The sequence below is a fragment of the Oncorhynchus keta genome, chromosome 32, assembly GCF_023373465.1.
Source record: "Oncorhynchus keta strain PuntledgeMale-10-30-2019 chromosome 32, Oket_V2, whole genome shotgun sequence".
Classification (NCBI taxonomy): Eukaryota; Metazoa; Chordata; class Actinopteri; order Salmoniformes; family Salmonidae; genus Oncorhynchus; species Oncorhynchus keta.
In genome coordinates, this window is record NC_068452.1 from 34,969,468 (window position 1) to 34,985,380 (window position 15,913).

Sequence of the window (15,913 nt, forward strand, 5' to 3'; positions counted from 1 at the left end):
TGTTGTTCATTGTGGAAGAAGCCCTGTTAGTTGTTCATATAGTCTTGTGTAGGAGGGATCTTGCTGCCTGACCTGTTAGCTGCACAATGAGCCTCATTGAAAGCCTTGCTCACGTCTCAACCTGCGTGGAAGTGAAGACAGGGGAGTTGTTGAAGCACAGCATCAAGCCAAGTCATGGGCCCTCTAGCAGATAGACTATATTTACTCTCCATATATAGAACATGTATCATGCAGAGAGCCTGTTTATTTCCCCCGATCAATTCTCCACATGTTCTTCTCAGATTAGCAGTGGGACACATAGGCTTCTCCTCAGCTGTCCCTTCCCATCACTGGTGTGTTTAAGTCTGTTGTGATAAGGCAGAGGCTAAATCGCTATACAGAGGGGCATCTAGAAGCACAGTGAGAGTGTAGACCTCTTTGTAGAGTCTCCTAGTGGGATGGAGGGCCCTGAATGGTGCCCTTGTTTATACCTCTGTGTGCCTGTACGGATGAATTAGCACACAACCAGCTGGCTCAGTCCTGTCAGCAGATAACAGGGGGCTCAGAACTTCCTACTCAGAGCTTCCTCCTTGCAGCTTCCTCCTCACAGCTTCCACCTCACAGAGAAGCAGGGCCTCTGTGCCGTTAGAGACTTAAATCTAAGCAAAGGCACCGGACACACCAGACAAACCGGACACAACGGACATACCGGACATATTAGACACAACGGACATACCGGACATATTAGACACACTGGACATATTAGACACACTGGACACACCAGACAAACCGGACACAACGGACATACCGGACATATTAGACACAACGGACATACCGGACATATTAGACATATTAGACATATTAGACACACTGGACACACCAGACAAACCGGACACAACGGACATACCGTACATATTAGACACACTGGACACACCAGACAAACCGGACACAACGGACATACCGGACATATTAGACACAACGGACATACCGTACATATTAGACATATTAGACATATTAGACACACTGGACACACCAGACAAACCGGACACAACGGACATACCGTACATATTAGACACACTGGACACACCAGACAAACCGGACACAACGGACATACCGGACATATTAGACACAACGGACATACCGGACATATTAGACACACTGGACACACCAGACAAACTGGACACAATGGACATACCGGACACAACGGACATACCGTACATATTAGACACACTGGACACACCAGACAAACCGGACACAACGGACATACCGGACATATTAGACACACTGGACACACCAGACAAACCGGACACAACGGACAAACTGGACACAACGGACATACCGGACACAACGGACATACCGGACATATTAGACACACTGGACACACCAGACAAACTGGACACAACGGACATACCGTACATATTAGACACACTGGACACACCAGACAAACCGGACACAACGGACATACCGTACATATTAGACACACTGGACACAACGGACATACCGTACATATTAGACACAACGGACATACCGGACATATTAGACACACTGGACACAACGGACATACCGTACATATTAGACACACTGGACACACCAGACAAACCGGACACAACGGACATACCGGACATATTAGACACACTGGACACACCAGACAAACCGGACACAACGGACAAACTGGACACAACGGACATACCGGACACAACGGACATACCGGACATATTAGACACACTGGACACACCAGACAAACCGGACACAACGGACATACCCTACATATTAGACACAACGGACATACCGGACATATTAGACACACTGGACACACCAGACATATTAGACATACCGGACATACCGGACATATTAGACACACTGGACACACCAGACAAACCGGACACAACGGACATACCGTACATATTAGACACAACGGACATACCGGACATATTAGACACACTGGACACAACGGACATGCCGGACCTATTAGACACACTTGACACACGGAACAGGGCTCCTACCTCAGCCTTTCTATTATTTTTCTCCCTCCCTATTTCTCTCCACCCCTCCTCTCACCCTCTTCTCTCTCTCCACCCCTCCTCTCACCCTCTTCTCTCTCTCCACCCCTCCTCTCACCCTCTCCTTTCTGTCTGCCTGGCAAAGGCCTGCAGTCAATCAGAGCTGCATCGTCTCCATGGTCAGGTTTGTGGCTAGCTGCATCCTGGGAGCTTTAGAGGCTAGAGAGGCAGCTTGTTTTGCTGCCATACTGTCATGTCTGGACTCACAGGAGTTAGTTTGTAGTACAGAGGAAGTGGACAGTATCAGGATAGGACCATGGAGGAAGAGGGGGTGTTGACATTTGGCATGGGATGTTTATTGATCTGAAGAATGGAATTGTTGTATTTTTGGTTCCTGGGTATTTTACTGTCAGCTAGGGGTAGTCAAAATCCACAGTTTCCTGGGCCCAGTTTTTTAAAAGTTATCTATCTAGATTTTTCCTATTGGATAGGATTAAATGCATAGAAATTGAATGAATAGAATTGGCCCCATTCAAGTCAATGATTTGTCTGTTCAATTAATTAGATTTCTATGCATTTAACCCTATCCAATAGGAAAAATCTAGATAGGTAAAAAAAAAAAACTGGGCCGTGTTCTTCATCTAGATTGGATGAGCATCAACAGGAGCACAGTACAGATGTAGGATCTTAATTTGAGCCAGTTTTCTACAGCAGGAAAATTATCTTGCAGTCATAGAAAAAGCCAAGTATTATGTGGATTAGAAATAATTGACTTCTTTGTAGGGGTTGATACAATTTTTGTAAGGGCAAATCAAATCTGACATTTTAAAGTGGAAATTACAAACTTTGGAAGCCTTTTTAAACATTGAATATACGCCAAGTTTACATTTCCTACTGTGCAACAAAAGAGTGATCAAATGAAGATCCTACATCTGTAGTGTAAAGTCATGTTTGTCTTTTTATTTATATTAATTAGACTAGATTGATTTTTTAAAATTATGACAACAATCACTTTATTAGTCATTATTAACGTACACAACCCAACCCATTTGCTATTACACTTAACTACAGATGTGCTATCTTAATTTGATCACCAGCGTAGGTGTGTGCGGTGTTTTAGAAATAGATATGCAGTTGCCTAGAAGAAGAAATAATGACAGCTTCAGATTGTCTCTATCATTTCCTCTTATACATCAGCTGTATTCGAGGGGCTGATCTCTCAAGTGCATCTTAAATATTTGCAGGGTTGTCAAGTGGAATTCAATGACGACTTGTCAAGTGATTAGGACCTCATCGAAGTCATTTTCTCCAATCATTTACTTTTACAAACATTTGAATAACTTTCATGTGAATTTAAAGGGAGATTTGCTGCAGTCGCTGTGCTAACCTCCAGCTCCACTTCTCCACTGTGTGTCTGATGAAACTCATTGGCTACACCCCAAATGGCACCCTATTCCCTGTACAGTACACTACTTTGGGCCCTGCTCAAAAGTAGTGCACGATAATGGGAATCGGGTGCCGTTTGGGACTCAGCCGTGGCACTTGACCTCTGGCTTCTCCAATACCACACACTTTGTTATTGTTCACTGTCCTCAGACAGGAACACGTAACATATGGAAAGTATGCACATAGCTGCTATTGATTTCAACCTAAGGTTTTGCCCAGGGTGCATAATACAGTGTCAACACTTACTACAACCACCTTTCACAGTATTAACAGGCTTCCTCTGTTGTTTCCAATCAATGTATTCCTTTTTTCGCTGTACTTTCTTAAATCCTTATCGAACACAATGCGATCTTGGCCGTGTTTGTGTGGGATGCTGTATGGATTGTCCCTGTCTGCAAGAGAGGTCAATTGAAGTTCAGATTAGAAAGTGGAAGAGCCAGGCGAGTTTTCTCACTCTTCTCTTGATCTGAAGACTTGTTATCTCATTCTGCCGTTGGGTTACCTACTGAATTTTTGCAGGAGTGGGGAGTTAAACACTTAGCATTTCACATCAGACTGTGAGGTTATTACACTGCACTGAACAAAAATATAAACGCAACATTTAAAGTGTTTTTTAACCTTTATTTAACTAGGCAAGTCAGTTAAGAACTGACTATTTACAATTCTTATTTACAATGACGGCCTACACCGGCCAAACTCGGACAACGCTGGGCCAAGTGTGCACCACCCTATAGGACTCCCAATCACGGCTGGTTGTGACACAGCCTGGATTCAAACCAGGGTGTCTGTAGTGATGCCTCGAGCACAGCAATTCAGTGCCTTAGACCACTGCACCACTTAGGAGCCACTACATAAAGAGAGACCTACGACCTATTCATGTTGTGTTGCTACAGCATGGTAGCTACACAACATAAAAACAACATGGTAGCAACACAACATGGCAGCAGCACAACATGGAGAAGCTCAAAACATGGTACAACCATTATTGGGCATAGACAACAGCACAAAGGGCAAGAAGGTAGAGACAACAATATATCAGGTTTTGCTTATATAACAGGATTAAGTTGAAATTGTTCTGAGGAATATTATAGAGTATCCCAAGGCAGCTCATTATCTCACCTTTAAAACAATGAAAGTGAATGTTCACTTCCTTTCTGTCACCTACTTCAATTGGCTCAGCTATTTCCAGCATCCCACCACTACCAAATATGTTCCAAAGTATTCCCACGCATAGAGAGTGTACAGAACATTGCTCTTTCCATGATATAAACTGACCACGTGAATCAAATCAAAATCAAATAAAATGTTATTTGTCACATACACATGGTTAGCAGATGTTAATGCGAGTGAAGCAAAATGCTTGTGCTTCTAGTTCCGACAATGCAGTGATAACCAACAAGTAATCTAACTAACAATTCCAAAACTACTGTCTTATACACAGTGTAAGGGGATAAAGAATATGTACATAAGGATATATGAATGAGTGATGGTACAGAGCAGCATACAGTAGATGGTATCGAGTACAGTATATACATATGAGATGAGTATGTAGACAAAGTAAACAAAGTGGCATAGTTAAAGTGGCTAGTGATACATGTATTACATAAGGATGCAGTCGATGATGTAGAGTACAGTATATACGTATGCATATGAGATGAATAATGTAGGGTAAGTAACATTATATAAGGTAGCATTGTTTAAAGTGGCTAGTGATATATTTACATCATTTCCCATCAATTCCCATTATTAAAGTGGCTGGAGTTGGGTCAGTGTCAATGACAGTGTGTTGGCAGCAGCCCCTCAATGTTAGTGGTGGCTGTTTAACAGTGTGATGGCCTTGAGATAGAAACTGTTTTTCAGTCTCTCGGTCCCAGCTTTGATGCACCTGTACTGACCTCGCCTTCTGGATGATAGCGGGGTGAACAGGCAGTGGTTCGGGTGGTTGATGTCCTTGATGATCTTTATGGCCTTCCTGTAACATCGGGTGGTGTAGGTGTCCTGGAGGGCAGGTAGTTTACATTTACATTACATTTACATTTAAGTCATTTAGCAGACGCTCTTATCCAGAGCGACTTACAAATTGGTGCATACACCTTATGACATCCAGTGGAACAGCCACTTGCATCTAAATCTTTTTAGGGGGGGGGAGAAGGGGGGAGAAGGGGGGTGAGAAGGATTACTTACCCTTACTTACCCTATCCTAGGTATTCCTTGAAGAGGTGGGGTTTCAGGTGTCTCCGGAAGGTGGTGATTGACTCCGCTGTCCTGGCGTCGTGAGGGAGTTTGTTCCACCATTGGGGGCCAGAGCGAACAGTTTTGACTGGGCTGAGCGGGAACTGTACTTCCTCAGTGGTAGGGAGGCGAGCAGGCCAGAGGTGGATGAACGCAGTGCCCTTGTTTGGGTGTAGGGCCTGATCAGAGCCTGGAGGTACTGAGGTGCCGTTCCCCTCACAGCTCCGTAGGCAAGCACCATGGTCTTGTAGCGGATGCGAGCTTCAACTGGAAGCCAGTGGAGAGAGCGGAGGAGCGGGGTGACGTGAGAGAACTTGGGAAGGTTGAACACCAGACGGGCTGCAGCGTTCTGGATGAGTTGTAGGGGTTTAATGGCACAGGCAGGGAGCCCAGCCAACAGCGAGTTGCAGTAATCAAGACGGGAGATGACAAGTGCCTGGATTAGGACCTGCGCCGCTTCCTGTGTGAGGCAGGGTCGTACTCTGCGGATGTTGTAGAGCATGAACCTACAGGAACGGGACACCGCCTTGATGTTAGTTGAGAACGTCAGGGTGTTGTCCAGGATCACGCCAAGGTTCTTAGCGCTCTGGGAGGAGGACACAATGGAGTTGTCAACCGTGATGGCGAGATCATGGAACGGGCAGTCCTTCCCCGGGAGGAAGAGGAGCTCCGTCTTGCTGAGGTTCAGCTTGAGGTGGTGATCCGTCATCCACACTGATATGTCTGCCAGACATGCAGAGATGCGGTCGCCACCTGGTCATCAGAAGGGGGAAAGGAGAAGATTAATTGTGTGTCGTCTGCATAGCAATGATAGGAGAGACCATGTGAGGTTATGACAGAGCCAAGTGACTTGGTGTATAGCGAGAATAAGAGAGGGCCTAGAACAGAGCCCTGGGGGACACCAGTGGTGAGAGCGCGTGGTGAGGAGACAGATTCTCGCCACGCCACCTGGTAGGAGCGACCTGTCAGGTAGGACGCAATCCAAGCGTGGGCCGCGCCGGAGATGCCCAACTCGGAGAGGGTGGAGAGGAGGATCTGATGGTTCACAGTATCGAAGGCAGCCGATAGGTCTAGAAGGATGAGAGCAGAGGAGAGAGAGTTAGCTTTAGCAGTGCGGAGCGCCTCCGTGATACAGAGAAGAGCAGTCTCAGTTGAATGACTAGTCTTGAAACCTGACTGATTTGGATCAAGAAGGTCATTCTGAGAGAGATAGCGGTAGAGCTGGCCAAGGACGGCACGCTCAAGAGTTTTGGAGAGAAAAGAGAGAAGGGATACTGGTCTGTAGTTGTTGACATCGGAGGGATCGAGTGTAGGTTTTTTCAGAAGGGGTGCAACTCTCGCTCTCTTGAAGACGGGAGGGATGTAGCCAGCGGTCAGGGATGAGTTGATGAGCGAGGTGAGGTAAGGGAGAAGGTCTCCGGAAATGGTCTGGAGAAGAGAGGAGGGGATAGGGTCAAGCGGGCAGGTTGTTGGGCGGCCGGCCGTCACAAGAAGCGAGATTTCATCTGGAGAGAGAGGGAGAAAGAGGTCAGAGCATAGGGTAGGGCAGTGTGAGCAGAACCAGCGGTGTCGTTTGACTTAGCAAACGAGGATCGGATGTCGTCGACCTTCTTTTCAAAATGGTTGACGAAGTCATCTGCAGAGAGGGAGGAGGGGGGGATTCAGGAGGGAGGAGAAGGTGGCAAAGAGCTTCCTAGGGTTAGAGGCAGATGCTTGGAATTTAGAATGGTAGAAAGTGGCTTTAGCAGCAGAGACAGAGGAGGAAAATGTAGAGAGGAGGGAGTGAAAGGATGCCAGGTCCGCAGGGAGGCGGTTTTCCTCCATTTCCGCTCGGCTGCCCGGAGCCCTGTTCTGTGAGCTCGCAATGAGTCGTCGAGCCACGGAGCGGGAGGGAGGACCGAGCCGGCCTGGAGGATAGGGGACATAGAGAGTCAAAGGATGCAGTAAGGAGGAGAGGAGGGTTGAGGAGGCAGAATCAGGAGATAGGTTGGAGAAAGTTTGAGCAGAGGGAAGAGATGATAGGATGGAAGAGGAGAGAGTAGCGGGGGAGAGAGAGCGAAGGTTGGGACGGCGCGATACCATCCGAGTAGGGGCAGTGTGGGAAGTGTTGGATGAGAGCGAGAGGGAAAAGGATACAAGGTAGTGGTCGGAGACTTGGAGGAGTTGCAATGAGGTTAGTGGAAGAACAGCATCTAGTAAAGATGAGGTCAAGCGTATTGCCTGCCTTGTGAGTAGGGGGAAGGTGAGAGGGTGAGGTCAAAGAGGAGAGGAGTGGAAAGAAGGAGGCAGAGAGGAATGAGTCAAAGGTAGACGTGGGGAGGTTAAAGTCGCCCAGAACTGTGAGAGGTGAGCCGTCCTCAGGAAAGGAGCTTATCAAGGCATCAAGCTCATTGATGAACTCTCCGAGGAACCTGGAGGGCGATAAATGATAAGGATGTTAAGCTTGAAAGGGCTGGTAACTGTGACAGCATGGAATTCAAAGGAGGCGATAGACAGATGGGTAAGGGGAGAAAGAGAGAAAGACCACTTGGGAGAGATGAGGATCCCGGTGCCACCACCCCGCTGACCAGAAGCTCTCGGGGTGTGCGAGAACACGTGGGCGGACGAGGAGAGAGCAGTAGGAGTAGCAGTGTTATCTGTGGTGATCCATGTTTCCGTCAGTGCCAAGAAGTCAAGGGACTGGAGGGAGGCATAGGCTGAGATGAACTCTGCCTTGTTGGCCGCAGATCGGCAGTTCCAGAGGCTACCGGAGACCTGGAACTCCACGTGGGTCGTACGCGCTGGGACCACCAGATTAGGGTGGCCGCGGCCACGCGGTGTGGAGCGTTTGTATGGTCTGTGCAGAGAGGAGAGAACAGGGATAGACAGACACATAGTTGACAGGCTACAGAAAAGGCTACGCTAATGCAAGGAGATTGGAATGACAAGTGGACTACACGTCTCGAATGTTCAGAAAGTTAAGCTTTACGTAGCAAGAATCTTATTGACTAAAATGATTAAAATGATACAGTACTGCTAAAGTAGGCTAGCTGGCAGTAGCTGCGTTGTTGACACTACACTAATCAAGTCGTTCCGTTGAGTGTAATAGTTTCTACAGTGCTACTATTTGGGGGCTAGCTGGCTAGCTAGCAGTGTTGTTTACGTTACGTTGCGTTAAAAGAACGACAATAGCTGGCTAGCTAACCTAGGAAATCGCTCTAGACTACACAATTATCTTTGAAACAAAGACGGCTATGTAGCTAGCTATGTAGCTAGCTACGATCAAACAAATCAAACCGTTGTACTGTAATGAAATGAAATGAAAATGTGATACTACCTGACCGGTGATTGAATTCGAATCAGTAGACGTGTGGTGACGTTGGCTAGCTGTTAGCTGTTAGCTGTTGGCTAGCTAGCAGAGTCTCCTGCAGAGCGAAGAGCGAATGCGACCGCTCGCTCCAACCCGGAAGTGGTATAAATCATTCACTAAGTTTGCCCCCGGTGATGCGTTGTGCAGACCTCACTACCCTCTGGAGAGCCTTACGGTTGAGGGCGGAGCAGTTGCCGTACCAGGCGGTGATACAGCCCGCCAGGATGCTCTCGATTGTGCATCTGTAGAAGTTTGTGAGTGCTTTTGGTGACAAGCCGAATTTCTTCAGCCTCCTGAGGTTGAAGAGGCGCTGCTGCGCCTTCTTCACGACGCTGTCAGTGTGAGTGGACCAATTCAGTTTGTCTGTGATGTGTATGCCGAGGAACTTAAAACTTGCTACCCTCTCCACTATTGTTCCATCGATGTGGATAGGGGGTGTTCCCTCTGCTGTTTCCTGAAGTCCACAATCATCTCCTTAGTTTTGTTGACATTGAGTGTAAGGTTATTTTCCTGACACCACACTCCGAGGGCCCTCACCTCCTCCCTGTAGGCCGTCTCGTCGTTGTTGGTAATCAAGCCTACCACTGTTGTGTCGTCCGCAAACTTGATGATTGAGTTGGAGGCGTGCGTGGCCACGCAGTCGTGGGTGAACAGGGAGTACAGGAGAGGGCTCAGAACACACCCTTGTGGGGCCCCCGTGTTGAGGATCAGCGGGGAGGAGATGTTGTTGCCTACCCTCACCACCTGGGGGCGGCCCGTCAGGAAGTCCAGCACCCAGTTGCACAGGGTGGGGTCGAGACCCAGGGTCTGATGGAAAAAATGGAAAAATGGAAAAATGGAAAAAATCACGACCAGGCACTAACACGTACCTCTACAACAGAGCCGAAGGTTACATAGAAATAATCCCGCACAACAACCAGGCGGGCCGGCTGTCTAATAAAGACAAACTAATTAAACATGAACAGGTGCTACCACTAAACATACAATGAGGGGGAGGAAAAACAATCAGTGGCAGCTAATAGGCCGGTGACGACGACCGCCGAGCGCCACCCGCCCGGGAAGGGGAAACACCCTCGGTCGGACTCGTGACAGTACCCCCCTCGTGACGCGCGGCTCCCGCAGCGCGCTGACACCGGCCTCGAGGTCGCCCCGGAGGACGAGGTGCAGGGCGATCCGGATGAAGGCGATGGAAATCCCTCAACATGGATGGATCCAAGATGTCCCCCACCGGTACCCAGCACCTCTCCTCCGGACCGTACCCCTCCCAGTCCACGAGGTACTGCAGGCCCCTCACCCGGCGTCTTGAGTCCAGAATGGCCCGGATCGTGTACGCCGGGGTCCCCTCGATGTCCAGAGCGGGGGGAGGGACCTCCGGTACCTCACTGTCCTGCAGGGGACCAGCTACCACCGGCCTGAGGAGAGACACATGAAACGAGGGGTTAATACGATAATAGGAAGGGAGTTGTAATCGATAACACACCTCGTTTATTCTCCTCAGGACTTTAAAGGGCCCTACACACTGCGGACCCAGCTTCCGGCAGGGCAAGCAGAGAGGTAGGTTTCGGGTCGAGAGCCAGTCCCTGTCCCCCGGTACAAACACGGGGGCCTCACTGCGGTGGCGGTTAGCACTCCTTTTCTGCCGTCCACTCGCTTGTCGTAGAGATTCCTGGACGGCCCTCCAGGCCTCCTTGGAGCGCTGTACCCATTCCTCCACCACAGGAGCCTCGGTCTGGCTCGGATGCCATGGTGCCAGGACCGGCTGGTACCCCAACACACACTGAAAAGGGGACACGTTAGTAGAGGAGTGGCGTAGTGAGTTCTGAGCCTTTTCAGCCCAGGGAATGTATCGTGCCCACTCCCCTGGCCGATCCTGGCAATACGACCGCAGAAACCTACCCACCTCCTGGTTCATTCTCTCCACCTGCCCATTACTCTCGGGGTGATAACCGGAGGTCAGGCTGACAGAGACCCCCAAGCGTTCCATGAACGCTCTCCATACCCGAGACGTGAATTGGGGGCCCGATCAGAAACGATGTCCTCCGGCACCCCGTAGTGCCGAAAGACATGGGTAAATAATGCCTCCGCAGTCTGTAGGGCTGTAGGGATACCGGGCAACGGGAGGAGACGGCAGGACTTAGAGAACCGATCCACAATCACTAGAACCGTGGTGTTCCCCTGAGACGGCGGAAGATCGGTCAGGAAATCTATGGACAGACGTGACCATGGCCGCTGTGGAACAGGGAGGGGTTGTAGCTTCCCTCTAGGAAGGTGCCTAGGAGCCTTACTCTGAGCGCACACTGAACAGGAGGAGACATAACCCTTAACGTCCTTAGCCAATGTAGGCCACCAATACCTCCCCTGAAGGCTCCCCACTGTCCTCGTCACCCCAGGGTGACCCGAGGAGGGTAGGACGTGAGCCCACCGAATCAGTTTGTCCCGAACACCAAGCGGCACGTACCTTCGCCCCGCTGGACACTGAGGAGGCGCGGGTTCAGCCCGTAACGCCCGCTCGATGTCCGAGTCCACCTCCCATACCACTGGGGCTACCAGCTTTGAGGCGGGAAGGATGGGAGTAGGTTCGGTGGACCAATCCTCCGTGTCGTAAAGGCGGGACAGTGCGTCAGCCCTCACGTTCTGGGAGCCCGGTCTATAAGACAAAGTAAACCGGAACCGGGTGAAGAATATGGCCCACCTTGCCTGACGTGGGTTAAGTCTCCTAGCTGCCCGAATATACTCCAGATTCTGGTGGTCGGTCCAGATGAGAAAAGGGTGCTTAGCCCCCTCAAGCCAGTGTCTCCACACCTTCAGAGCTCTAACCACCGCTAGCAACTCCCGGTCCCCCACATCATAGTTACGCTCCGCTGGGCTGAGCTTCCTTGAGAAGAAAGCGCAGGGGCGGAGTTTTGGTGGCGTACCCGAGCGCTGTGATAGCACGGCACCCACCCCAGCCTCGGACGCGTCCACCTCCACTATGAATGCTAGAGAGGGGTCCGGATGCGCCAACACGGGCGCATCAGTGAACAGCGCCTTCAACTTGTTGAATGCTCTGTCCGCCTCTGCTGACCACTGCAAACGCACCGGGCCCCCTTCAGCAGTGAGGTGATGGGAGCCGCTATCTGGCCAAAACCCCGGATAAACCTCCGGTAGTAGTTGGCAAAACCCAAAAACCGCTGCACCTCCTTTACCGTGGTTGGAGTCGGCCAATTACGCACGGCCTTACTGCGGTCACCCTCCATCACACCCTGCGATATCCCAGAAAAGAGACGGCTCGTTTAGAGAACACGCATTTCTCAGCCTTGACGTATAGGTCATGCTCCAGCAGTCTACCAAGCACTTTGCGCACCAGAGACACATGCGCGGTGTGAGTGGCCGAGTAGATCAGAATGTCATCGATATAAACAACCACTCCCTGCCCGCACAGGTCCCTGAGAATCTCGTCTACAAAGGATTGGAAAACGGCTGGAGCATTCTTTAACCCATACGGCATGACGAGGTACTCATAGTGGCCGGATGTAGTACTAAATGCGGTTTTCCACTCGTCTCCCTTCCGAATACGCACCAGACTATACGCGCTCCTGAGATCCAGTTTTGTGAAGAACTGCGCTCCGTGGAACGATTCCACCGCCGTAGCGATGAGAGGTAGAGGGGTAACTATACCCCACTGTGATGGCGTTTAGACCTCTATAATCGATACACGGACGCAAACCTCCCTCCTTTTTCCTCACAAAAAAGAAACTTGAGGAGACGGGTGAAATGGAGGGCCGAATGTACCCCTGTCCCAGCGACTCCGTGACATATGTCTCCATTGCCAACGTCTCCTCCTGGGACAGTGGGTACACGTGACTCTTGGGAAGCGCAGCGTCTACCTGGAGATCTATCGTACAATCCCTTCCCGGTCGATAAGGTGGTAATTTAGTCGCTTTCACTTTACTGAAAGCGATTGCCAAATCGGCATACTCGGGGGGAATGCACACCGTGGAACCCTGGTCTGGACTCTCCACCGACGTGGCACCGATGGAAACTCCCAAACACCTTCCAGAACACTCCTCTGACCACCCCTGGAGAACCCCCTGTCTCCACGAAATGTTAGGATTGTGCCGGGCCAGCCAGGGAGTCCCCAGCACCACTGGAAACGCAGGCGAATCAATAATAAAAAAAACTGATACGCTCCCTATGATTCCCCTGCGTCACCATGTCCAGTGGGACCGTGGTCTCCCTGACCATCCCTGACCCTATCTAGGGAGTGCACGGGGAAAGGAGAATCTATCGGCACCAGCGGAACCCCTAACTTAAGGGCGAGTCCGCGATCCATAAAGTTCCCAGCTGCGCCTGAATCGACTAGCGCCCTATGCTGGGAAGAGGGAAAAAAGTGAAGGAAAGAGGTTAAGACAAACATGTGGCCAACAAGGGGTTCTGGGTGAGTTTGATGCTGACTCACCTGGGGTGACCGAGAAGCGTTCCGCCTGCCATCTCTACTCCCAGACGGACTCCCCCAGCACCGATCAGACGTGTGTCCTCTCCGACCACAGTTGGTGCAGGGAAGGCCTCCTCCTCCGGTACCCCTCGGCGTAGCCCCTCCCAACTCCATGGGAATGGGAGCGGAGGGGCTGGGTGGTGGAACGCACAGAACCCTCTCTGAACGCCCGCGGGCAGCCAGCAGATTATCCAGTCGAATGGACATGTCGATCAGCTGATCCAGTGACAGAGTGGTGTCCCGACACGCTAACTCCCGGCGGATGTCCTCTCGGAGACTACACCTGTAGTGGTCCATAAGGGCCCTGTCGTTCCACCCAGATCCGGCTGCCAAGGTCCGGAATTCCAGCGCGTAATCCTGGGCGCTCCTCCTCTCCTGCCTGAGATGAAATAGTCGTTCTCCCACCCCCCGGCCGTCTAGAGGGTGATCAAACACGGCACGGAAGCGGCAGGAAAACTCTGTGTAGTGCTCCCGCGCTGACTGCGTTCGCCCACTCCAGAGCACGACCCGTGAGGCAGGAAATGAGGACACTCACCCTCTCTGCTCCTGAGGGAGTGGGTCTGATGGTGGCCAGGTATAGCTCCAGCTGAAGCAGAAACCCCTGGCAACCCGCCGCCGCTCCATCATAAGCCCTCGGTAGCGTCAGACGGAGGGTGCTGGAGTCGGGAGATGGGGAGTCCGGAACCGTGGGTGCCGAAGGTGGAGAGAGGAGACCACTCCTCTCCCATTTGTCCATTCTCTCCATCACTTGATCCATCGCGGATCCAATCCGATGGAGGACGGTGGTGTGGTGGAGAACCCGTTCCTCCATCGATGGGAGAGGGTTGGCTGCTGCTCCTGCTATCTCCATTCAATCTGATAGGTGCGGGATTCTGTAATGCTCCGGGTGTCGTGGGTGTGGAGTCAAATGCAGGAGACAGAGTTCAATGCGGTGCGTCTTTTAATAGCACCAACGCACCACAGGGTGCTCACAAAAGTACGTTCCCAACACCAGGGAATCAAAAAGTAAAATGGAAAAAATCACGACTAGGCACTAACACGTACCTCTACAACAGAGCCGAAGGTCGGACTCGTGACATATTCGGACAAGTTACCAGACACCTTGCCCTGATTAAAAGCAGTGGTTCGCGCTTTCAGTTTCACGCGAATGCTGCCATCAATCCACGGTTTCTGGTTAGGGAATGTTTTTATCGTTGCTATGGGAACGACATCTTCGACGCACGTTCTAATGAACTCGCACACCGAATCAGCGTATTCGTCAATATTTTTATCTGACGCAATACGAAACATGTCCCAGTCCACGTGATGGAAGCAGTCTTGGAGTGTGGAGTCAGCTTGGTCTGACCAGCGTTGGACAGACCTCAGCGTGGGAGCCTCTTGTTTAAGTTTCTGCCTGTAGCAGGGATCAGCAAAGTGGAGTCGTGGTCAGCTTTTCCGAAAGGGGGCGGGGCAGGGCCTTATATGCGTCGCGGAAGTTAGAGTAACAATGATCCAAGGTTTTACCACCCCTGGTTGCGCAATCGATATGCTGATAAAATTTAGGGAGTCTTGTTTTCAGATTAGCTTTGTTAAAATCCCCAGCTACAATGAATGCAGCTTCCGGATAAATGGTTTCCAGTTTGCAAAGAGTTAAATAAAGTTTGTTCAGAGCCATTGATGTGTCTGCTTGGGGGGGGATATATACGACTGTGATTATAATCGAAGAGAATTCTCTTGGAAGATAATGCGGTCTACATTTGATTGTGAGGAATTCTAAATCAGGTGAACAGAAGGATTTGAGTTCCTGTATGTTTCCTTCATCACGCCATGTCTCGTTAGTCATGAGGCATACGCCCCCGCCCCTCTTCTTACCAGAAAGATGTTTGTTTCTGTCGGCGTGATGCGTGGAGAAACCCGTTGGCTGCACCGCATCAGATAGCGTCTTCCCAGTGAGCCATGTTTCCGTGAAGCAGAGAACGTTGCAGTCTCTGATGTCCCTCTGGAATGCCACCCTTGCTCGGATTTCGTCAACCTTGTTGTCAAGAGACTGGACATTGGCAAGAAGAATGCTAGGTAGTGGTGCGCGATGTGCCCTTTTTCGGAGTCTGACCAGAAGACCGCCTCGTTTCCCTCTTTTTCGGAGTCGTTTTCTTGGGTCGCTGCATCCAGGTGAAAGCTATGATCCCTTATTGAAGTCACTGGTTAAATCCACTTCAATCAGTGTAGATGAAGGGGAGGAGACCGGTTAAAGAATGATTTTTAAGACTTGAGACAATTGAGATATGGATGGTGTATGTGGACCTTTCAGAGGGTGAATGGGCAAGACAAAATATTTAAGTGCCTTAGAAGGGGGTATGGTAGTAGCTTCCAGGCGGACCGGTTTGAGTGTGTCAAGAAATACAGCTCTGCTGGGTTTTTCATGCTCAACAGTTTCAAGAATGTGTATCAAGAATG

General features: G+C 50.3%; 1 protein-coding gene across 3 annotated transcripts in view; it reads left to right on the forward strand.

Moving 5' to 3' along the window:
* The window catches only part of LOC118374456 (acid-sensing ion channel 2-like), a 509,104-nt gene that overhangs the window by 454,894 nt on the left and 38,297 nt on the right, over positions 1-15,913 (forward strand). The gene's annotated exons all lie outside the window — the stretch shown is intronic.